This window comes from Haemaphysalis longicornis, unplaced genomic scaffold (assembly GCF_048455015.1).
Source record: "Haemaphysalis longicornis isolate Haplotype H1 unplaced genomic scaffold, Haemaphysalis longicornis Haplotype H1 scaffold_1, whole genome shotgun sequence".
Lineage (NCBI taxonomy): Eukaryota > Metazoa > Arthropoda > Arachnida > Ixodida > Ixodidae > Haemaphysalis > Haemaphysalis longicornis.
Window position 1 is genome coordinate 425,438,407 of NW_027526203.1, and position 24,925 is coordinate 425,463,331.

The window sequence follows — 24,925 nt, forward strand, 5'->3', positions numbered from 1 at the left end:
GCTAAACTACTTCAAAAATATTCTGCAGTTTCAGAAAAGTTGGCTCCATATTTTCCCATCCACATTACAAGACAGTATTATTTCAGGTTAGTCTCAACTCGAATAGCTACCTCCACGCACCTTCTGGAACATCATCATTTCTCATACTGGTTTTAAAGTGCACCATGGGCAACCTCCAGGAGTCTGTCATTGCGGAGAGGTTGGTTAATGTCGATTGAAACGTCTAGAAATTCCCACATGTAGAAAGGAGATGATAATGAAAGCCCCCAGAAAGTTACCCTTGAGTAACTCTTTGGTGACCCTTCGGTTACTGTTGCGGTTACTCTTGGGTGAATTATACCATTAACATGCAGCTTCTCCTGGACTGCTTACTCGCTGCACCTATTACTTGACAGACTTCTTGAGCTTCTAATGGTAAGTGGTGGAACGGGCCGTCATTCACTCTCTGGAACCGTCATTAGTAATATCGTCGGCCTGCAGTTGGGAACGTATCTGTGCCAGGATATATTGTACCATCCCAAGGACAGGAACTCATTTAAGCAGAGGCGAAACTCAAGAATTTTTTTTTTCATTTATCTCCACCATTGATGGCGGTCTTAATGTCGTTAAGGCACCGTAGTTGTAAACATAAAACGACCTTAGTTGGAAGCATTGTCCAGTCACCTTGCCAGATTGATGGCGAGAATGCACAGATTATGCTATGTTTGCAAGCATTTGCACCGATTTGCAAGCATTTTTGACGAGAAAAGCGCATTTTGAAAGCGCCGTTTTCCTCGCACCGTCCTCCACGTCAATTTGCTGATATGACAATGAGCTGGCAAGCTGGCAATGAAGTTGATATGAACGCCGAAAAGTGCGACACTCACTATTTTCAAGGCTGCGATAGCACGATCGAGAACATATTGCAAACGTATCGCAAAACGCATTGCAAAGCACGGCGCATGGCGTTTTCTCTTCGTCCGCCAATTCCAGATGAACTAAGGCTGTAGGCGTCGGCTATAGTCAAATAATAGATCAGGTAGAGTTAAACTGCACAATGTATCGGTTTTGACCCCTTCACTTAGTTGCCTCTCTGAACTAAAGCACCGGGAGACTTAATACTTCTCTTCCATGTATACAGACAGACGGGTAGCCGCGGGAATGAAACAAGGGGGGCTGTTTTTCCATATCAGTGCTTGTCACAAGATTATTAAACAACACAAAAAGAAAACTCATTTGTTTTTCGGACGGCCGGAAACACGCTTCACACCTTAGTAATATGTTCTACGCTAAAAAAAGGTGGTGCATAGTTAAAACGTACGTCTGTTCTTATGTTTAACGAATGCCCATGAGGCGGCGCGTGTTCAAAAGCACACGGCTAAAACGAGAACGTAAATACTCACGCCTGATAAGACACGGAACAGAGCCTGCGGGTCCGTAAACAAAACACAGCGCATACAGGCCCAGTGACGGTTGGAGTTCATTTAATTTCAAATACCGACCAGCTAAACATGTTACCAGCCACCACGTGCCTCCCACAGTAAGAGGAGGAACACACGATCCAATTGGATCACCAACAACTCCCGCGTACTCCGCGTATCAAAGAAGGGAGAGAAGAAATGCGACGCAGAAGGCGAGTGCCCTCCTGGGACAGCATACCGTCAGCCGGGACTCTAAAACGGAAACGGCAACCCACCCGCATGCAAGAGCAATCAGAGGCGCTATAGACACAAACCCTTGCAATAAGCGCCTATCAAACTCCATTACGAACAGGCGGACGCACGTTTTCTTTCGCTCTTCTCCTTTTCCTCCACCTCTGTGCGCGTACGTAGGCAGGGGGGGGGGGACAGAAGGAAGGGGCCGCGGGAAGAAAGCACATCCTGATCGGGGGCATCGCTTTCCGGAGCGAGATTAGGGCTCATCGGCAGGGCCTGCGGACTGCGCCGTCGGCCCATCTCGTATGCAGCGCACGTCCCTCGGCCGTTGCGAAGAAGGCAACCGCTCGTGAACTGGCCGGCAGCAGATGCCGAGGCGTCGGCAGCGACGGGAGACGCGGGGGCAGAAAAAAAGGTGAGGGGGGTGGCTTCATTAGACCGATAAGAGCTCTCAGCGACCTTAGCCCACACCTGGTAAAGCACATATTAAGTGAGTGTGTATATACCCGCGCACTGTCCCTGCGTCCGATAAGAGGGCCTCGAGGGCGGCACTTTCCTTCGCACGCGAACTATACGACGGCAATGTACGCACGCCGCTCGTGAAATCTTCCCTGCAATTTTTTTTCAAATCCGCGCAGAGAGACTGGGACACCGCACATTTGCTTATTACTAGAGTTCACATTAAACCTAGGACAGGGCACGCTCTAAGGGGCGTGTAACAAAAACACTGAATGGGGCTCTAAACAATAAACAAACCAACAGCGATGCATATGTGTGCACCATGTCCTGCCTCTTCTACGATGGGAAATCAGAGCATTATCAGTTTACGCTTTGGGGATCCTCATCATTCCGTGGTGTTAGCATTACGTCTTAGCACTCTCGATAGACGCAATAATGACAAATGACAAAACCTGGAGCATGTTAAGCCGAGGCGGAAGGGACACTTTTGCCCGAAGTGGGTCGGAAGGCTGCTTCCATGCCACGGAAAAAAAAAAAGAGAAATAGGGAACAAATAAAAAAAAAAAGGAAACTCTGGAGAAAGCAACGAGCAGCCGCAGTAAACACGGTACTTCGACCCACCGAAAGAGGTACGAGTTAACATATTGATCTTAGGTGGCGAGGAAATGAACATAAATTGTCAAGGCTATAGAATGACCGTAACAACACCTTTGCACATTGTTGTGACTCGCCTTCCATTTTTGACTTTAGAATAACACGAAGAGCAGCACGTTACATTCAGACAGAGAGAACTAAAATGGAACGGAAAACATTTCTCTTTGAAACAGTGCAAAATTGAGTCGTTTTTGGCGATTGTTCTTGTTGTTGTCACAGGATTACAAGATTAATCCCAAATAGTGGGAAGGCTTAAACAATTTACTACACGGTTATGAACGCCATCCGGATTGGATTGTCGACGTAAGAGAGCACGTCCTAAAACGAGGTTTCACTCTCAGTAAATTATTCGCCCAGGCCGAAGCAGCTTCACTTCGGTTGCCTACAAGCATATCGTGTCAGAAGTAATAAAATGACAAGGCCGACATTAATGCGCTCTTCTGGCTTCAACTTCGAACACCAGCCGCGGGCGTTCGAGCGGAACGTAGCGTGCCCGCGTCGGTGCCGGAACGCACTCGCGTGGTCATGTGAGACAGGAGGCGGCCGAGAGAGGGGAAGAAGGGGTCACGCGGGGTTGCAGCTTCTTCGCCATATAACGACGCCAAGCGACGCACGCTGGCTGACACGGCCGAACTCCCCTCCCCCGTGGCCATGCCAGTAGCGTATACCGTATGCGCTCTTGCGCGATACATGCATTCACGCTGACATGCCTGACATGCGTATTCTGAGTCACATACCGGATAACGTCTTATATATAAGCGGCACGCAGTCTCGATTCCGCGATATGAGCGGCTCTGACAGGCACATTTTACTTGGCGAAGCTGTGATCGTGACAAAACGCGCATTAATAACGCAGTTTGCGACGATCATGCGAGTAATCCGGGGCAATTTTTGTCGCTCAGGACCACCTGACGACGAAGCGACAGGCGAGGCCGATGGCCTGCCCGCGCCTCTGCTGCGCGTGCAGGCACCGTGAGCCGACAGCCGTTATAAATGCTTGCAGGATGGGTAAACGCGCGTGGTGACAGCGGCTGATTATGCCTGCATCGCCTTCGTATGCAGACCTTGTAGACGCGACGCAGCCGTTATACATGTGGCTCGTATATCCGGGCCCAGCACCTCGACTACTTGATATGCAAAGGATGCGAGACTTCTGCCTGTTTCCCTTTAAGCGTGTCAGATCTGTAGAAGCTAAGTCAGGTCCTAAACAATTATGAATTCTGGAATTGCGTCAATTAAGATGCGAGTACATGAAAGCACTTCTAACTCAGTGGTTTCTTCCGCTGAGTAAATAGCAGCAAAACACACACTGGCGCGTACGAAAAACTAGCCGGAGCACGTGTCTTGCGAGAGAGTGCAGTGGACTGTATACTACATGTATATGTACGCGTACACGTATATGTGTATGTACATGTACATCAAAGGCCCGTTTCATGAGAGCGTAAAAAGCTTGATCATCATTACCATAGTGTTTTTGTACTGTCGCAGTTTGTGCCGGTATAAGAAAGCAAGAAGCTGTGCTGGCTAGAATTCCAAAATTTGGCAATGCGCACATTCTTTCACACCTGCAGATTTGTTTTAGGCTGTCATTATGATTTATTTCGAACTGTAAGGCGCCATCAAATGAAACATGTTTCGGGCTTGTCGCATAGACCGGCGTAAACGGAACTCCAATGCGCTGCGCTTATTGGGATACGCACACACCAGAGTAAGCGAGCGAGAGGTCATTGCCCTTGCATGTCTGGTTTGGTTTCGACACCGTTCAAAGCACGTACGAGTAGGGGGGTAGGGGATCCGCCCAACGTGCGCATCAGCGAGTGATGATCCAGTTCAAATAACTGAAGGGCAAGTGCTGACTGGTGGGCTCGTGAGTATTCCGACATCCTTCATGCGCAGTACACACGGACAGGACACAAACAAGAGACGCGACACAGCGCTGTGTTCGCGTCGCTTTTTTTGTCCTGTTCCTACAGGACTGAGCGTCAAGAAGTGCGTCAATCAGTCGGAATTCACCGCGGGATGCAGGGTGTGTATGGTGACAAATGGGTGTAGGGGCTACACGGGTGCGAATGTTTTGGAAGGGACGTGAGGAGACGGAAAGATGGGCCGCGGCCGTGTCAGGCACATCTGTTGCTGCGGTATACTCGCAGCCGCCTGCACGGTTCATTTGATCATGCCTCGCTCATTGCGAAAACTTGCGGTTTGTTTTAAATAGACGTCTTTATCCCAGCTCGCTGGGAGACATTTAAGTCAGCTACGTGAGCAGCCATTTTGAGAAATAGGTAAACGAGGAAAATGGACCACTAACGAGTTGTAAAAGGTTCGGCATAAAAGCAGATGCAGGTGGTCGTCTATGCAAGGAGCGCATACGTTGCGCATGAGGTGCTGCGAATTTTATTATTGATCTTAGTGTGACCAAAGTAACTACAGTCCCAGAAAAATTTCTACTCTAAACATATGCAAAGGCAAGAATTTGAACGCTTAAGAAAGGAAATTTGGATATGGAGGTTTTAGCTCGAAACAGCGCTGATATATGTTTTAAGATTACCGCACTGAATGCGGGCCCCGTAAATTCGTGTTGAATGATCAAAAACAAAGGCAGTTAAAGGTTCTACACCTGTACCTGGCTTTGCTACGTGCGCTGTTTTTGGCCTATTTGTCTTGAATTTGTGACAGCCTGCACACTTATTTTGGTTTTTGTATGCGTAACTCAAGCCTAGACTAATCCGAAGCACATTCGCGAAAAAAAAAAAAGCATTCTCCTGTTCAAATAAAAAGGCTGACAGTATTACTTGAAGAATACGCCAGTAATGCTATAGAAGCACCTGAGCTTCAACTTCAAAGCACGATCTAAAAAGATATATATTCCCACTTTTTAGTGTTTCAAAACTAAGTGTACCGAACACCCATACAAGACACATCGTCATACGTTGAACTCCGCTATACGTGGAAGACGTACCAACCTCAAATGTTTAGTTCGTCTCCTCGGCTTTAATCTATTCATACTTATCACAGTGGATAAGTGAACTGAAGCTGTTTAGCGAAGCCCTTTGCACAACTTCTAGCGTATTTTAAGCTATTTACCACATGATATTTCCAACGGGCTTTGCTTGAACACTGAAATTCAGTGCCTCGCGATAAAAACAATAGATATTGTAGACCAAGTACGCATAATTGAGTACTGCTGCTGCACTGGGGATTGGAATTTTCCTGTGCTGCAACGCAAACTTCATCTGATCTGCTTTCTGTGTACCCCCAACTAGAGCAGAACTGTGTTGTGGAGCAGAACATAGAGCAGAACTGGATTGCGTACGTACGGGGACCAAATGGGAGGTATCACAAAAGCATAGTCGCGAAACACGGAGTTCTTAACGCACGAGTAGAAAGAAATCGTGCACAATTTCATCGCGCACGCGTATACAAGAGCGCAGACACAATGAGACGTAAACATATGCAGCGTGAGGCAATAACACAGGAAGGCCGGCGCACAGAGTATATACAAGCCGTCACCGGCGTGACAAGCGGGGTACAGCCAGAGGCGCCCATTGTGTGCAGGCCGGTGCGTGCGTGTGTTGTTTGCCAGTGCAAGCATGCATGCTGGCGTGAAGGTCGGCACATCGGCGGCCGCGTTGCATACTGACGAGCATGCATAAAGGCGTCTGACACGCAGCCGCGACAGACCATACATCCATTACGCCGTACGCAAGCTGCCGCAGGAAGTGCCGTTTAATTACTCGATTCCGTGCCTCCGTCAAACATGTCGCCCGGGCCTTACCTCAACAGTGAAGATGGCACAAAAACTGCTGTGTTTGTGCTGCAGTGATGTTGACGGCGCTGTGGTGCTGCGCGCACGTGAAAAATGTTGTGAGAACCATCCGGGTGTTCCACTTGCAGGTCGTGATGCCCGTTAAATGCGTGAGTGCCATTTATTCGGACGTCTGAACACAGTGCTCGGTTCTATCGAGACATGTATAGACATCGAGGAGCAGGCTGCTTACCGCAGCGCCTATCCGCCGCTGCGCCTTACGTTCATCGTGGTCGCGCGCCATGGCGTGAGGACAGTTCACTCTCTTGGTACCGTGCACGTGCAAAGCAGAGAAATCCACGAAAAGAGACAAGGGGCGCACCAAATTTCATATATTCCGCGGTATTTTTGGCTAACGTACGCTTGGATAATCGGTTGTTTCGTTCCCTGCCCTTGCACGCTGATAACGCAAAATATTCTGCATGAGCTAGTTTTAGTCTTGGTTGGTCGAGCGATTATCCTGTTTGTTAGTGCCTACGTGGGTGCTCACAGGAATGCGCCCGCAGAGTGCGATGGTTGGGCTACACCGTCTCCGCCGGTCGGCTAACGACGGCGGCCGAAAGAAGTTTTACGAGTTCGTAACCGTCATCCACGCGAACCTTTGCCGACGGTTCGCATGGGGAACCTGAAGTCGACTCGAGGGGAAACACGAAGTCGACCATGTGAACAGTGGAGGCCCATTGGTCGCTTCGGCAAATGGCGATGCAGTTTGTGGTACCCTCGCACTCGACGCACAATGCTTTCGCTGCCTAGCAGGTGCTACGGCGGGAGAATAGATTTCAAGGTATGGGTAACATGCATGCGTAGTCTGGGACATGACTGGTTGTTGAATAAATGCACATAACTTCTAAGCTCATTATTTTCTTCGGGGTGAGAGAACATACGCGTGACATAAGATGATCAAGTTCACCGAATTGGTGTTGGATCCCGCGATGCGTAGCACCCCGATCAACGTTTACTATAGACTGTGCAACGGAGCCATGCAAATCGGTGCAGTCGCGCGGGGTTGACGTCAAACTGTGTAATCATTCAACTAGCTGCATACCTTGGCTTTTCGTCGTTCTGTGCGAGGCAAAGCCAGAAGTGTGCGCTTGCAGGCGGGAAACTTGACATGCTACATCCGCAAATTCACAGTAGCATTGCAACAGGACCAATGGTTCATGATGTGGAAAAGCATGTAGTATGTATTCTGTAATGTGTATCACAAGCAGATTCAGAAACGCAGCATCCACTGTCAGGCTGCAAAGCTGTTTGTTATGAAACCAAAAGAAAGGAAATAAAATTATCGCCTTTATATTAGCAGTACCATTTCAGGTGTTACATGCGCTATTTAACGAAGCGGCACGCCAGCTTTGCGATGTGATAATTTCAGCCGTTGGACAGCCCTTCCGGGTTCGCTATGTGAAGCTTGAACACCCTAGACCAAAATAAAATAAAACTGCGCGTGTGTATGGATAAAAAGAGTATGTAGAGTGTGGCCTTATCAGCGGCCTTTGCATACAGGATGCATTATAGGAAATTTTTCCTTTTTGAAGCACACGTGCGCGATGAGACGTACCAGCAAGCCGCTAAATTAGGCCTCGAAACACCAGTCTAACGTCTTCTGCCAACATACATTCGACAAGCACTTGAGTAAGCCCGTCTTCCGAGGCGGAGAAAGCAAGGCGCAACCAAACACATCGCAAGCTCCATTCCCAGAAGTGCTCCCGGGTGCGGACTATTAATAATCCGGCGTTGTTCGCGCCGGCAGCACTGCGGGAACACGAGCAAGCCGCGGACAGAGGCTTCTCGCCAATAAAGCTGCGCCACACCAGCTCGCGAGACCGCAGGCGTCGACTCGCTGCACGGCGCATTATCTAGCGCCGGCGGTCGCGCGTGTGGAGCCTAGCGTAGCGCTGCCGCGTCCACGGTGTCGCGCACGGCTGGAAGCGGCTTCGATCGCGTCGCCTTGTTGTTTGCTGAATCAAGCAGCGCCGAGCGTGTCGCCGACGCGCAGAGGGGAAGCCTCGGAACACCACGCCCCGCGCGCCCCTCGCCACGTACCGAGCGAGGGCGAGTGACCTGTGTAGCGTTGTCGTCTTTACTCGGCAATAACGTAATTTGAGGACCAAGTGGGACGCTGTAAAAACGTCAGCGGCGAGTTGCACGACGGATGGTTCCTCGCGGCCTGCAGCCAGCGACCTGCTGCGGGGCCAGCGACTACACGGCCCACCGCGGCACACGTGTAGTGCCGAGCCTGCGGCGGTGAACGAACATTACTGTAAGTGATATCCCCCCACTCTGGCCGCCGCTTCCTCGTTACGGCAACGCGCAGGCCACGCCACGACGCCGACCCGCGTGAAGAAAATCAATGCATCAAGGTTGTTTGCTTGCCCTCAGTTCCGCACAAGTCCTCGCAGTATCGTAATGCCTTCGGAGAAAAGCTGGTTTTTTCCACACAGCCCCTTTTCACAGCATGGCAGGTCATACCACATACGATATCGTTCGTGTTACCCAGAAGAATGAGGAAAAAAATCAAGGGCAATGTTTTCAAGCTTTCTGCGCTAACGAAGCATTTAGGGAACAAAATGTGAATGGTTTCGTCACTTGAGAGACCAACACTTTCTCGTGATAATTTCTTGGGAGCGCAATTCATAAAAGAGGTAAACCCACTGGTCTTCAGGAAGCATACGTACATACAGCACAATAAAGTCAATAATAAAATTTGGATGAGCACCGCCGGTAAAACGCTTGTCTATAACAGAGAGTTCAACTTCAACTAGTTGCATCTGAAAACTGACGGAACATACTCTTTACAAACACGTTGGAAACAGGTCTGGGCTTATACTTCTGCACGCCCCAGCAGTTTTCTTCAAATCGAGCTCAGGCGAGACAGGATAAGACTGGAGGTACGAAAGCTGTGTTATAGACAAGTGTTTTACCGACTGCACGTTACTTATTGCCGAAGCGCGAAAGGAACGCGTCACTGCAACTCGAAAGTAGATAACTACTTTCTCGTAACTTTGTCAATTTGATATGCAAGTGCTGCTGTGACAGCGGGTTCTATTGTTTCTATTGATAGCGGGTTCCATTGTGACAGCTGGTTCTCCCCTTATGTAATACTTCGCAAGGGGCTCTTAAGGGTACAATAAATGATACTCAAGCGTCATTATAGTTGAGCTGTAACCGGCTCTCAAATTAGTATTGCGTAATGTTCCGAAACGGAACTTTCTGTCGCCGAAAGCCCGCTAAAGGAGCATTGGAAGGAAAGGTGGCGTTGAGTTCCAATAACAGTTCGTGGACTTGAGGTATACCGGCTCAAGCAACGAGTGCCCACAGGGTACCAGCGGAAACCACGTGTGTTCTTCAGTGCGCCGGAGGATCTTGTTTGGAAAACTACAAAATATGTAGTCTGGATCAAGTTTTCCAGGGTTTCTGCTTAACTGCAAAATTGTTGGGTCTCGGCGAGTTAGTCCTTCCGGAATTCAGAAATCTCAGCAGCGCCATGTCAGGAATTTAGTGATAGCCACAGGCGGAAACATAGGTTACAACGAGGGGGTGCAAGTTTCATTACACACGTCTTCACCCAAAAGTAACTAAATAACGTTATTCCTTACTTAGCTTAAAGTGTGCTTAAAATGTACTTTACTCGTTACTTTTCACAGGAAGTAATCGATTCGTTACTCTGTTACTGAAAAAGTAGCTTAACACAAGTAACGCGTGATTGGGACGCTTTGCTTTCAAGTATGAAGTAAGACTTGTACAGGAGGAACGACTGCTCGTTTTAAAGACATAAGGGCAACTCCGCACCAAGTTTAGAACCATGATTGGAACAGCGCTATTAAAAAACCAGGACGAAGCAAGAAACACAAGACGAAGCTCTTCGTCTTGTGTTTCTTGCTTTGTCCTCATTTTTGAATACCGCTGTTCCAATCATGAACGCACACCAACGCGCCGCCCGAGTAGCATTTTTTTCTAAGTTTATAACCGTCACACAAGGAAACTCGTGGACAAAAAACGCCGTCACTCAGATTTGTTCGAAAGAGTAACCTTCCGGCTTACTGGTAACATTGGTTTGATTTAGTGGTGTGCGCAGGAGTTGATGTAGTGAGGGGCCAGTTCCACGGAAACAAACAAACAAACAAACAAACAAACAAACAAACAAACAAACAAACAAACAAAAAGGCAGGAAGAACATGATACTGACTAAATAAGTTTAAAAAGAAGCCATTACGCCATAACGTGGGAACTTATTAAGCATGCCTACAAAAAAATTACGTCGGCCCAACAAGCCACGGAAAGAAAAATTATAGTAATGCTTAGTGATATAAAACAAGGGTCTTGAAATATGGAGAAAACTCGGGTGGAATACATACTAATTCAAATTAAGTATGGTTGGGCTGGACATGTAATTCGAAGAGCTGACAAGCGCTGGGCAACCTGCGTGACATGATGGCTACAGAAAGATGGCCTACACGTTGAAAAAGACCGGTAACTTTATGGAGGGATGGATCCGGAAACAATGGATCCGGACAGCGTAGTATAGGCGCAGTTGGAAGTACTTGGGAGAGGCCTTCGTCCTGAAGTGGACGTAAATATGATGGTGATGATGATGATGGTGAATGTTGAATAGGTACGCAATTAAACGAAGATTAACAAGCGCAAAGATCAGGATGACAAGAATATGTGCTTCGAATACAAAACTCATGTCTGGTTAGCTTTAATGTCCATGAAAACGATTTGGGACCAAAGTTAGCCGCATACTTCCAGGTATGCGCGTTGACGTAGGTGTCACCCTCCTCTGCACGGCAAGAGTGTCTCATGTACAAGGGGTTGCTGTGAAGAGCGGAGAGAGGCGCTGCGCAGGTGGGGAGAGAACGGGGAGCGAGGAAGTGGGGATTAATGTGCACTGCGCTCTCTGGTTGGACGGTTCTTGTTGTACTGCCGTCCGTGTGTCCAGCTTGCAGCCGTGCGGTGAGGGCCGTAGCCATTACGGCGACGGGGCTATTGCAAAGGTTTGCTGGGCTAGCTCATATCGTGCATCTGTCCCCTACACCCGCAATGTAAGCAAGAACGCCCGTAAGCAAGAATCTAGCACAAGCTAAAATCTAAATCATTTAAAGTTGTCTTTTTCTTGGCTATTACTTTATCCCATTTCCCTATCTAAACACGCGCCCTACAACCACTAATTAAGAAGTAATTCAATAAATCGTGTCCGCAGCTGTGTCGAGATTACGTACTTTCTGCGTGCCCGTATCGTCGGCAAACCCACCATTAGTGTGCTTTTGTAGTTTCAGCGATAAAAACATTTGATTATACCCATTCTATGCCGATACATTTGGAATGGGCGTGAGTTAACTTAATGTTGTTAATTCCAGCTGTGCATACTCTGTGGCGGCCTCAAAACATGCCTTTTTCCCCCTCAAGTTGCGTATATACGGGGTGTGCGCGGGCTATTAGAGGGAAAATATTGTGCGAATTTCAGTTCACTTGGAAGGAAACCAGACAACTTTGAGCGACAACGCTTTGACGCGTTTGGATTTCAATACTAACCGTGTAATGTCACCACCTGCACGACGCTGGCCGGAATGTCGGAGCACGGAAACGGCAGTCGGTAGGCTGGAACATGTTCCTGTCGCGACAACCACGGTATTACATAAACTTCGAACGGTGTACACGTGGAAGCAAAAGCAGAAACGTTATGCTGAATCTCTTTAACATCAGCCTGAAAACAAGGTTAATCGGTTGCGTTTCAGCAGTTGTGTTTTGGTTACAGTTGTATCGTTTATTGGATTACAGCGACATCGCTTAATATACCAAAATTGTGCACTAAATTTGAGATTAATGAGCTCTAAAGGAGAAAAAAAAGAAGCCTTCAGGCAAATATTCCGAAGTATTCATTTCTTTTATGAGAGTTTGAAGCAGTTGCATTTAGAACTATCGCAAAATGGGCCATTTAACGAAAGTAGAGGCCACGCGAGACGACGATATCTAAACTGTGTATTAAATTTTACCCAAAAGCAAAAAAAAAGTAAAAAAAAAAGTGTACAGGAACAATGAAAACAAATACGTAAAATCCGAACCAAGGAAAAACACTGCTAGCTAGCTACATATTTTTGCTCTAGCACAAGAAATCATCAAACGCCAGAAACCATGCAAAACGCCTCCCGCAGCTCAACTGACGTCCGGTTACTGACCTCAGCAAAACCGCAGTTTCTGCGAAGAGGGTAGTGCGTTTGCGTCGCCCTGCGATGCAAGCTTCAAAAGGCTAGTTGACCAGTCTGCAAGCCTAGCGGTGCTCCCTGAGCCTCAGCCTGGAGCAGTGGCAGGTCTGGCCAACGCCGCCTGTATAACATTGCCTCTCGTCAGCCGACTCAGCGAAACAGCCGCTTTCCTGTTGCTCTCTTTTGCCCTGATTCCCGCGTGTGCCTTTCTGTGGGCTCCCATCTCGGACAGTGCTCCGTTTGTCAGGGCTTCTTAAAGAAAATTATGAGAAAAAATTTACAATGTTTGTCCAGCCTTAGCGAAGTAACGCTCCTACCCCTCCATGTTTTCTCGGTGTCTGCCTGCCAAACTCGAGCAGTGACGTCAGGGGGGACGTGCGCCCGCTTGCGCGTGCCACACCACGGCTGAGCGGTCGACCCACGCGTCCTACTTCTCCCATCAGAAAACGGGTGAGTCATCAGGCAATATTAAGCAGGCGGCTTGGTCTGGCCAACGTACGACATGCCGCGGAATCGCGGAATTTTATAATACGGCGCCGTCGCCACACTCAACGACTTTCGTCGCGTGGCGAACACCATGCAGCCTGTGACATCATGAGGTCTGACAAACCATACTACTCAGGCCAATATGCCTTTAATGCACGTAAAAAACTACAGCCACACCGTGGCGATCAGCACCGGTTTTTAATTGATTGATTATGAGGTTTAACGCCCCGACGCTGCACAGGCGATGAGGCGTGCCGTAGCGGAGGGCTCCATAATAATTTTGACCACCTGGGGAAATCTCGAACACACAGGCGTTTTGGCTTGTCGCCTCCATCAGAAAAGCGGCCATTCCTGCCGGGAAACGATCCCGCGTCCTTGAGCTCAGCAGAGCACCCGTTTCTAGGCGGTGTGAAAGAGAATAAACACACGGCAGCCCCATTGGCCTTCTAAGTTTTTGTTTCTGCTTTTCTCCGGTCCTGGCTTTCAAGTACACAGAAACCAAAAAGTGTTTCGGGTAATCAGGTGCTTTTTTTTGTGAAAATATCCATAAACAGGATATTCCTGTTGATGAAGAAATTAAGATATTCCCGTTAAATTTATTCACTAAAAAAAACGTCCTTATTTATTAGTGCGCTAGCACTAAGGGGTTTGACTGCACTCTGAAGCCTAGCACAGTGCTGCATCCCCGCAGAGGCGTCGGACAACGTTTTACTCAATAACGTTAGTCGTGCAACAAATTCACTGCGTCAGTCTATTGATCAACCTATCTATCGATACAAATCACTTACCCTGAAGTTGGAATTTGTGGGAGCCCATTGTGGTTGTAGCCGCTTCAATTTCAGTGCGCAAATGCTAGGAGGTTCGACCACCAGAAACCTGTGCTCCTGTCGGAGGCCTGTGTGTATGCTCTGAAGCAAGAGCGAACTGACGCGAGGGAACGAAGGCTAGTTCAGCCGAGAAAAAGAAGCCCGCGCCGTGCCTGCGCAGCGATGCCGCGGGGTGCTGTTGCGGTGCATGGCCCGCCGCACGGGCGTTTGTGCGTATGTCTGCGCACTGCCTCCACAATCAGCAACGGCGGTTGAGAAGACGCTTTGCGCAGATACGGGGAAAGGGCGATAGGCGCAGAAAGAAAGCAGGAGAGAGGAGGATGAGGCGAGCGCACGCAGCGCCAAAGAGGCGCGGAGATATTTGAGAGTTGCCCCGAGGCGTCTTTCTACGATAGGGCACGAAACACCGCAAAGTATTCAAGGGCAGACATTTATGCTGAGTCTGACGCACACGCGTCAGGGTGAACAAGCAGGATCCCTTTCGGCCCACTAAATGACGCAAATGAACCATATGAGGCGTGCTTGCTCATCTACAACGACCCTGTATCAGGTCGTCCCATAATTTTGTTTTACCGTAAATTAGAGTGCCGAGTGATAATAACAGAGCTAAAAATTTGAAAATGAATGGGATTTGCGATTGGTATACCAGCGTTCCCCCGTATTATAATGTGCCCAGTGGAATTGTAGGTAAGGACCATTGAACGTTCTGTATTAGTCTTGTTGCGTTTTCCAGAACAAGACGTCAGTACTAAGCATGCCAATGATCTAAAGGGAAAGCATCAGTGCCCTTCCACTCTGTGAACGAGGATGACCAACGAAGTTGACCGCAGTCCAAGAAGTACACGAAACAAAAGACGTTTGTTTGTAACTTGCTATTGAGCGTACTTACTAGCAAATTAGCTGAATGAAACTTCGAAGGACTACAGTTTTATCTAGGGGACAGACATGGGGCTGTCCGTTTCCCTCCCGTGTAGTAGTCATTTTAGTATCCGTGTAACACACCAACCCAAACCGCTCGACCAGGGAAGACCGCAGTCAGGTCCCATCGAGCCGTGAGTCGTTCACGTTGGAATCTCCCCATAGAAGAACGGGTATGTCAAGGGTGCGCGCGTGAAGTAGAGATGTAAGTTTTCATGACGTTTGCAGGGGTGAAAAAAAACGTTTTTTATGTTTCTTTTTGAAGAATTCGAAAAGTAAAAAAAAAAAAACAATTCCATACATATGTATAAAAAATTCGATGTCTCATCAAACGCGAGAAGTGATCGTAGTTGCTGGTAACCACACGTATGAAACCAAATTACGGCCGGTGTAAACAGAAAATAAGTAGACAAAATATGCATGAAAACCTATTTGGGTTCGAAAAGGATTTGAACCCGGGTTGCCAGGAGCCGCAGCCAAGTGCGGTAACTATAGCACTAACCATGCATGTACCGAGCCGAGACGGAACAAGAATTCTCCGGATCAGTGCCGCATGACAGGTGAACGTGTCAGCATCGCAAACACGATGCAACAGGGAAGAAGTCTTCTGCAACCGCTGAATTTCACCTTCAAATCACTTAAAAGACTTAAGTGCCCGATGAATTTTAGATGCGAAGCAGCTTATGGTGGCGCCTGTTCCCTCCGGCGTTGTGTGGGTGCCGTTGTGCGGCGTCCACACCCCCACTGCGCATGCCTCGCCAGGCACCGCTGATGATGATTGTGGCAGGATGCCCCTAGGGATTGGCCAACCAAAGAATCCGCCACGAGATAGGTTCGCGTTCAACCACCGTCGTCATCTTCCCATAGGGGAACCTTCTCCCGCAACGCCGCGATGAGTGCCACGGGCAACGCCGCCGGTAACGCCACCTGCAACGCCAGCGTCAACGCCAGTGTCAGCGCCGCGGACAGCGCCGCGGAGAAGAGGGCACAAGAAGAACAAGAAGAAGCACCTCCTCCTGCTGTGATCGTCCACCCGGAACACGAAGACGCCGACCTCATCCCGAGCCAAGACTTGGTGCGCCTGATCAAACACGCGAGTCCGTGCGCGGCCGTGCGCAAGCGCCAGGACATCATGGACCGGGACGAATACAACATGATGAGGATGACAAACGCGGAACAACATGAGCTACTGCGCGAGATCATCCACCGGCAGACGACGCCGTCAGCACCTCCGTTACAGGTCTTCTTCACCGGACCGGCCGGTTGCGGCAAGACGTTCGTCCTCCGGCTTGCCATGGACCTCTACAACCGGTACAGCAACACCGGCAACAACACCGCCTGCAACGCGTTCGTCATCTGCGCGAGCACCGGAAAGGCGGCTGTGGCAGTGGGAGGAACCACGGTGCACGCGGTTTTCAAGCTCTCTCGGAAGACCACCGGCCCCAACAAGGACGGAGGCCTCAGCGCCAGTGAGTTGAACACCTTCCGCGTGGCCTTCCGCAACGTGAAATGCGTGATCATAGAACAGGTGAGCATGATGTCTGCGGACAACCTAAACGCAGTCGACTTGAGTCGACCCCCATGTCTGCTTCGCATACTACTCAGGGTTCCCCTACGGGAAGATGGTGAATTTTTTTTCATTTAGACTGAAGAGAATATAATTGTTTCATGCTGTATCACAAAAGTCCCAGCGGAGCTTCCGCTCTCAAAATCTGTTCCCGATTTCACGTCAAATTAGTGATTTTAGAAAGTATTTCCCTCACTGCAGATTGGTCTCATCACAACGTTTTTTTCCCGGAGAAGCTCGGCTTGTTTTTTTTTTTTCAACGTTACCCTGGTTAAAAAAAAATCAGTTTTTTTATGCTTATTTTTTTTTCAACCGCTCACATCTCTAGCGTGAAGCCTGCCTAGCCGCGCACTACGCCCACACCCCTCCCCTCCCTTTCCTCTTCCCCCTCCACCCATTCTCATATGTACGCATAAATATAGCAGGGGGAGGATAGGCTCCGAGCGTACAGAGTAGCATACAGAACTCGGGAAAGAGACGGCGGTGGTGGAGAGGAGTATAAAACAGGGCTGTAACCATTTTGCCCCCGTGAATCGCTATGCTTCACTGCGCAACATACGATGTGTGAAAGCCAGCTGACCAAGACCAAGCTGACCAAGACCAAGACCAAGACCAAAAGACCAATACCCTTAAAGACGGCTTCACCTTCAAACGGAAATGTATTGGTGAGAATACATCTGTTTCTTGGGGCAACATAAGACATTGCATATTAAAATATGGAGGCCCTAAGTTTTTTTTTTAAGTTCTTTATGAATTTTTTCATACGTTAAGCACACGTTAACGAGTTTTCGTTCCACTCGTCGAGTTTTCGTTTACACAAGCGTGATACCGGGGGGCGGAGGGGATTAAACATACACAGCTTCACTGTAAAAAATTTGTTACAAAATGGATAGTCGGGCGAGTTCGTAGATATTCATGTTGAAGTGTCGCAGAGCAAAAATGACTAGGGACGCGAAAGGATACACAAGACGGGCGCTGCTACACTTCAAATATTTGTTGTTTAACCTCATGCAGAAGGTGCTTTAAGCGGTGCATCAGTCCTATAGACCGGGCATATTTTATTTGTACAGTATTCACGTGATCAGACCAGCTTAAACTGTCTTCTCAAAAACACGCAAAGTTTCCCGAATTAACGCGCGGGATTTCAGAATAATTTAATTCTAAATTAATATTCTAATTATACGGTTGAGTTTCAAGGTAAAGTGACGAGCATATGATTTTTAGTGTTAAATCGAAGTTAACTCGTCTTAAGTCAAATAATAATTTATTTATCCGAGAAATGCAGTACTGTTCAAGTGACCTAAAATAGCCACAAAATAGATTGGTATTATTGGCGAAAAGAAAAAAAAGTGGGCTAATAGGTATGTTAATGATGTAGTTTATATGCAAAAGAAAAAAGCAAGTGTTCCTAAACAGACTGTACTATGCCTAAGAGCCCATGTATCAAATTCTACTTCATTATGCCGCCTGTAATGGCAGTCTGCAAGATGGCTTTTAATTAACTTCGTCGTGAAACTTTACGCTACGCAAACAGGGACAGAGAATGACACACATGGATAAGCCGGAATTAGGCTCGATCGTTGTGATGAATTAATTGTGTGCTTTGCCGCGAATGCCATACATTTCCAGCTTCTTGAATAATATATCGAACTTAACAGAATCAAAAGCTCTGCAAGAGTTCAAGAAAATTCCGAATAATAATAATATATCGAACTTAACAGAATCAAAAGCTCTGCAAGAGTTCAAGAAAATTCCGAATAAACAATTTTTGCTCCAGATAATTTAGTACATTTTGTGACCTCTAAATGCGAAGTTCCCCGCAAATGTTTTTTACAGAAAACCACATTGTTCATTACACATGATACGGTTAATTGCAGTGGGATTGACCGTTGACACTAATTATAACGTATAATATTCAGCTACTTTTCTTGAGACGAAGAACGTCGCGCTTAGATATCTTTCAGTGACTTCTTCATAGCGAACTAAACTGATCCTTCTTCCGGTTATTCTCTTTGTCAACAAGAAGCAAGACCCTTCCATCCTTGATTACTAGCTCCGTACACTACGCGACCAGACACATGTTCTTGTTTTACCCGCACCGCTACTGGAGGAAATCCCCTAACCGAACCACAATAATTATTTTCCAAACTAACATTGTTGCTAGCTTTGTGCTTTTATATCTTGTTCGTTTTTGCGTTTGTAAAGTGCCCTTCCTGCCTGAAGATGTCTCCGCAGTCCGCCAATAAAAACAATAACAAATAAGACCATTTAAATGTAAGGTTCCACCAGTGATAGCTGTGTCTGTTGATCCCCAATGTACACTTCTTCGCGTGGCGTACGTACTCTGACGTCGATACTGCGCACGAAAGCATTGTCTATGCAGCTAGTCAACCTGGCGGGGGCGGATACATTGACTTGTCCAGAAAGCAGCGGTTCTTGTTTCTGTACAGGTTAAGGTTGAAGTAACCCTCGACGATAAAGGTACAGGCACTCTTTACACATGGCAGAGGACGGGGCCGAGGAACTCGGCCCAATCTGTGAATGGCGTGTTGGGCGGCTCGTAGACTCGCGCCGAAGTAATCTCAAATTAGGGTTTTACGCGGCGAAGATGCACCTGGCTCAACGTGAAGCGCAGTTTAATAGAGGGCTAGGGAATAATTGAGACCACCTGGGAATTTTAAACGTTCAACTAAATTTGGACGCACGGGCGCTCTTGTTTTCAGCCTGTATCAAGCGAGAATAGAATCCGCGACCTGGTGCTCATAGAGCAACACCTTTGCGACTCAGGGTGATTTCGTCGAGTGCACCAACCGCATACGCGTCTCTGCACTCGGTTATGTAAGACTAAATAGGCCACAAAAAGAAGGCCCAGAAGCGATGAACACCTGTGAGCTGCGTTACTGCAATGTACTACAACGATACACGGCTTCATTGCTCGCAAGCACCGTATGATGCCATGGTAGCGTTCAGGGGTCATTGCATGTCGCACGCCGCTGGTCTTTGCCATCGGCCTGGGGCTGCAGAAAAGGCGCCATTAAGTATGTATGTATAAATCTTTATTGGGCGAAGGGGTGGCGGGGGTTGTTTGAGAGGGGGTGCGGGGCTCCTGTAGGCCCTAAATACTTCGGGCTACGCCATTAAGTTAATCGAACTAGGATCATCATCCTCGTCGTAGTCGTCTTCATCATCCTTATCATCGTCGTAGTCTCCGTCGTCGGATTACGAAGACACCGCCGGTGTATCCTTTCCACGTGCGTGGGCGAAGATAAAGCTCCCTCAGGCAGATTTGTTCTATCAAGCGACGACGCTTTTTTGGCGTGGGCGTTAAAACTTACGCTGAATAAAAAGTATTGACCCATTTTTTGCTCTATACCTATTAGTCAGCTAGTTCCGCCGTATTCGAGATTCGCTGTATTCGAGATTAGAGATCAGCTAGTTCTGCTGCATTCGCTGTATGAGCAGTGGGAGAGTGTGCTGTCCAGTTCCAGTCCGGACGACCAGCTTCGATTGGTAAAGAGGGCCGTCGCCGCGAGTACCATGAATGAGGTCCTTAAATGAGGACAGCACTCTACTAATTTACTACTAATTAAAAAAGTTTATTCTCTCTCTCTTTGACGCGTGTCGCAATGGTTGTTGTAGCGCCTGTATTGACGGAAGGGATGCCTTGAAGCCCAGTGGGTTAAGGTAGAAGAAGGGGGTAGTGGGTTCTAAATGTTTTACTGTTTGGTCTTATTTGTAAATGCGGGGTCATTGTCATGATGATGGGATCATTGTTTATATCGATTATTCTATAGTGTCGTTAGTTGTGTGCGGGTCTGGTGGTTGCGTGTTGGCTACGAGTAAGAGTCGATATTGGCTTAAAATGGAGCAGCTCCAGGCGAGACAGTAGAGGTTGCAGTATGGACATCTCAGTGGAAGGTGAGGCTAAACCACTCGAGAAGAGTCTCAGAAGTACATTCTGCGCTGGCGACGCTCTTGTTGACGCATTAAGGCCTGCTAGAAAGGATGAAGGTGACGATTTGGTGGCGCTGCTTTTTGGCTTTATTGTATCGGATAAGACGCAGAGCTGTGGATTAGCGTAGGAGGAGTGCGTAGGAACTAGAGGAGGGTGCGGTTCGAACTATCCTGTGCTTCAGCGTGTGCAGCCCGATTCCCAATGCAGGTATCATCGTGTCCCGGTACCCAATTAATACGAATATTGTACGGGTTCACCATCGAGAATTAGGCGATTAATTATGATCATCCGGGCTTCTGTAATGCGTACCTAGCACTATCTAGAGGATCGTTTTAACACGTTTCGTTTTTCCCCTCTGGCGGTGGCGATTTAAAATATTTGACTGATGTAGTGACGAGGATTGGAATTAAATATGCAGTTGGCATTTCTCTACAAAACGAAGAAAAATGAAAAGCGTCCCGTATTTCTACACAGGTAATAGTTCCGGAATGCGAAAATGCTGAACTTCACAAGCAATGCTCTTCCAGTGATTTCCGATGCTATGGTGAAGTGTGTAGCCTGCCCTAAATAATGCATCTGCTTTTGATAGGGCTCAAAGAGGACTCAAAGTCCGTCAAGAAACGCACAGTTTAGAAGCTAGAAACATTGAAAGTGACAAAATTTGAGCGGAACCTGACGGAGAGGCATGAACAAGCTGTTAGTAACCTGCGGTATGAAACCGCGTATAAGCGTCGCAGAGTTAGCGGTTGACACGCCGGAAAGCATGTTGTCACGCTTGTTTCCTCCATCTCCCCTTCAATGATCGCTTGCCGACACTTCCCTCTTCAGTAATATTAAGCCGTTTCCATACCACACCCACTTCCTCTTTTTTTCTGCAATCCAAACGCAGGTACCGTTAGGCGAATAAGCTTGAAACTGTGATGACCCTAGAACTTCTTGGGCGCGGACACAGTTGTTGACTCTATAGACACAGACTAAATTATGCTTTTGGTTTACACAGGCACGTCACTCGGGGACATGACAGCAACCTGAGAACAATTAATCACCAAAATGCGTAACGGTTGCTGACCGGATCCCTCGGTTTGGGTTTCTATTTGGGTACTTACGCTGGTCCTCCCCTCAGTCCGGTTTCGGGTTCAACTTACTAGGTGCACTAAAGGTGTTAGGTGCACTAAAAGTGCACCTTGCATTAAGCAAGGTGCACTTTGCTTAATGACCATAGGACTTTGTAGGCGCTCTAAAGAGGCTCGAGTTGAATCAATCTTTTTGATTACAGCATAGTGGTTTTGAACAACCGCGGTAAATTGAGCGGAAGGCACCAAAACAGCGTACTGCGGCTTACACTGGCGCTCGGTAAACTTTTCTCCTCCGTTGCGGAGTGCGCCACATTGATCCGCTCTCCCAGAACTGATGTAAGGTGTGAGTGTCGCCTGTCCACCCATGGCTGCTTAAAGGGGAATATAATCATTGCTCGTCCGGAGACGCGGAGGCGCACGAAGCAGATGTTTATACAAGACAATTAACTTGGCCACATAATTACCTCCTCGTTTGCGGGCCGTGCCCAGAAGCTGCGCGGCGACCCGGTCTCACGCTGCACCGCCATCAATGCGAAACAAAACGCGCCGGCGTCGGAGCTACCGGCGGGGCGGAAGGCGGCAGCGGCAAAAACGCGCAAAAGGCCCGGCCGGAGTCGTCCCTGCTTCCCCCTTCGCCGTGGCCCAAGTCGAGGCGGGCCGAACACCTGGTGACGGGAACGGGAAGCTGCTCATTGCCGAGTCTAGTCACGGACGAGCCTCCGGCAGCGTGCCCGCTCCACGCAGGCGAAACAAAGGGCCTGCCGAAAAGTGCGTTAAGTGACTGCCACCCAAGCGAAGGCGAACGCCGCGTCTTCGAGCCGCGTTGAGCAGATGCGCAGCCGAGGTGATAATAGCGGGCAACGCGGGCTTACCTGGCGCGCACACGGCTTCAGGTTTTACCCGTGAAAAATGAGTCTTCAGCGCGTCTTGTGCGCACCAGCGCCGCGGGAGGAAGCAGCGGGGCGCCCGCTAGAGCCACTGGTCGCAGGACGGCGTGAACCGGCTCTCAATTTCATTACCCCAGCGGGTAGCCCTGGCCGGGAGGCGATGCGCCGATAAGGTCGCCCGCTCTGTCAGTGGCACCTCTGCCGCCGCCGGAGCCCGTGGTCGCCCCGCTCCCTCCGTCGCCTCTCCTCTAATTCCATGCAGCGTTAATGAGCCTCTCAGCAGGCGCCTCGACAGGGCGCACTTTCACCCCGGAAAAGCACAATTTCAGGGGAGTAGTACATGACGGCGCCGACTGAGCGGGCATGCAAGGGAGCGCGATGCGCACGCAACGCTCCCGCAGATTCCGCCGCTGATAGCGGTCTTCTGCCGTCGCCCATTACCTCGGCCTGAACCCAAGGCTACCTGTGGTAACGAAAAGTCGACCAGGAACAACTCATGATGACTTTACTTGGCTACGGCCTGTTGCGGGACTCGATAAAAATTGACGAGCTCGACCCTTTTTTTTTTTTTTCTTTAAGGCGGCGAGCGCTAATGCGGTACTTCCCTAGTGACGAATTCTATTGATCTAGAGGGAGTTTTTTTTTTCTTTTTTTTTTTTAGGTGGGGGGGTCCACGGTTGGTTGTTCACACTTCACTGCTCATCCCAGATAAACTTGCTCCGGTGAGAAATCTTGGATGCAACTGGGACTGATTGCGTTTCGCTCGTCTATTGTAATCGCTCGCTCCGCACCCGGGTTTTTAAAAATCTTTGGCGGATATGGTTGACCCCTCTAAATTGACCACTGGAATTCGCCGTAAGATTTTAAGTTTGCGTTCGCCCCTCCTTTCCGCAATCACGGAGAGGTATAATGATCAATTCCGTTGCTCTTGTTAGTTAGGAGCCAGACAATATGCCACTGCCTCCCGCCTGCCAGACCACGGCATTACTTCCTCACCAAATTCCCCTGTTCAGCAATTACAGCATTGCGTAACCACATTGTTCAGAGGGATGAAAATGGCTGTATTGTCTGTGTTCGCGCTTCGCAAGTATTCCGATTGAATAATACGCGTCGCAGGTTTTGTTTATATTGAGCAGATTAAGATACCTCCGTTGAATCGATACACTCAGTAGCTGCTTTTCTGTTGAAAAAAAAAAAAAAACAAGTAAATTTAGGTCTTCTTGATAATCGTACCCATGACTCTTGGAACGTGAGACGCGCACGTACTTACCCCCGACACCACCACAGCTCGCTGACGTTAGTTGACTGAAGGTGGACCTAGTGAATGTGTTCTGGCCTTCGACCTGCAAACGTGTGTTAAAAATCGTGTAATGACGTTTACATGAGTAATTTGAGCATGCTAATCACGGAAGTAGCAATGGGGCGAGTAGCAAATACGTTTCCGCCAAATGTCGTCTTTGCTGGGTGGTATGCGAATTCGGATATGTGACCAGTCGTAGTAACTGAGCAAAGAAGAAAAAGGAAACGCAAATGGAAAATGATGATAGCGATAATGAGAAGACACATTCGGGAAACTGGCACTCGTGCATAATGCGTAATAATGAGGCGAAACGTTCACAAAAAAACTGCTTAGGTCTCCTTTTTTCCCGTCTGCTGTGCTTTTATTGCGATTTTCTTTAAATGGGCTATCAAATGGTTTTGTTGCTGCAGTTTAAATGAAGCCGGCCACTGATGCCGTATTTCTGTTGTGATTTCACATAAGCACACAGAATTGGCCGGACTTTGAACAGAGTAAAAAAAGGTGTTTCCAAACTATTCCATGTGAAATGCTGAAAAACGTTTTCAAAAACGCGTACCGTAAGCTTTTTTTCCAAGCGGCTATTGAATTCGTTTTCTGAAACTGACATGGAACCACCGGCCAATAGCGCCGATATGTCTTGTGTGACGTCACATAATGACACAAAAAATGTCCACACTTTGAGGAATGCCGTAAAGAGGAAAATTTTCTGAGCGAATTTCCAAGTTATCTAATGTGCATAGTACACTAATATTTGTAGCAACAGCTTCCTGGCCACCTAATATAAGGACTCGATGCGCATATATTGACCGTGTAATAAAAGCGTTTGAGACGCGGAAAAAGGTGATAAAAACGTTGGCGATACTGCTTCTCTGTTTGTCTAGGATATGCGAAAATGCGCGGGCGTGCTGCCTAACCGTCTGCGTAAGGCGCAGGTTTAGCTGCCAGCTCCTCATCCACTAGGGTGTTTGAAGAGGTTGCAAACGTAAAGGAGTGGAAAGATGCCTTTACCTAAGCTTCGGTCTGCGGAATTACAGAAATTGTGACCACCATCCTTAAGTTTACGCATGCGGACATCAGGTCCTCCATTGATTTAACAATTACATTCCAGGTCTTGTGTTGAATTGCAGTTTGACGGCACACTCTTGGCTTTTTCT

At 48.2% G+C, this 24,925-nt stretch overlaps 1 protein-coding gene and 1 long non-coding RNA gene across 3 annotated transcripts in view; one reads left to right on the forward strand and one right to left on the reverse strand.

Annotated features, from left to right (window-relative positions):
• Positions 1-14,297, reverse strand: part of LOC144155685 (uncharacterized) — a 131,567-nt gene extending 117,270 nt beyond the window's left edge. For both annotated transcript variants that reach the window (XR_013319609.1, XR_013319608.1), the window contains exons 1-2: positions 14,030-14,297; positions 12,085-12,163 (exon numbers count right to left, since the gene is read on the reverse strand). This is a non-coding gene — a long non-coding RNA (uncharacterized LOC144155685). The remainder of the gene's footprint in view (positions 1-12,084; positions 12,164-14,029) is intronic.
• Positions 1-24,925, forward strand: part of LOC144155684 (homeobox protein caupolican-like) — a 181,379-nt gene that overhangs the window by 21,237 nt on the left and 135,217 nt on the right. The window lies entirely within an intron of this gene.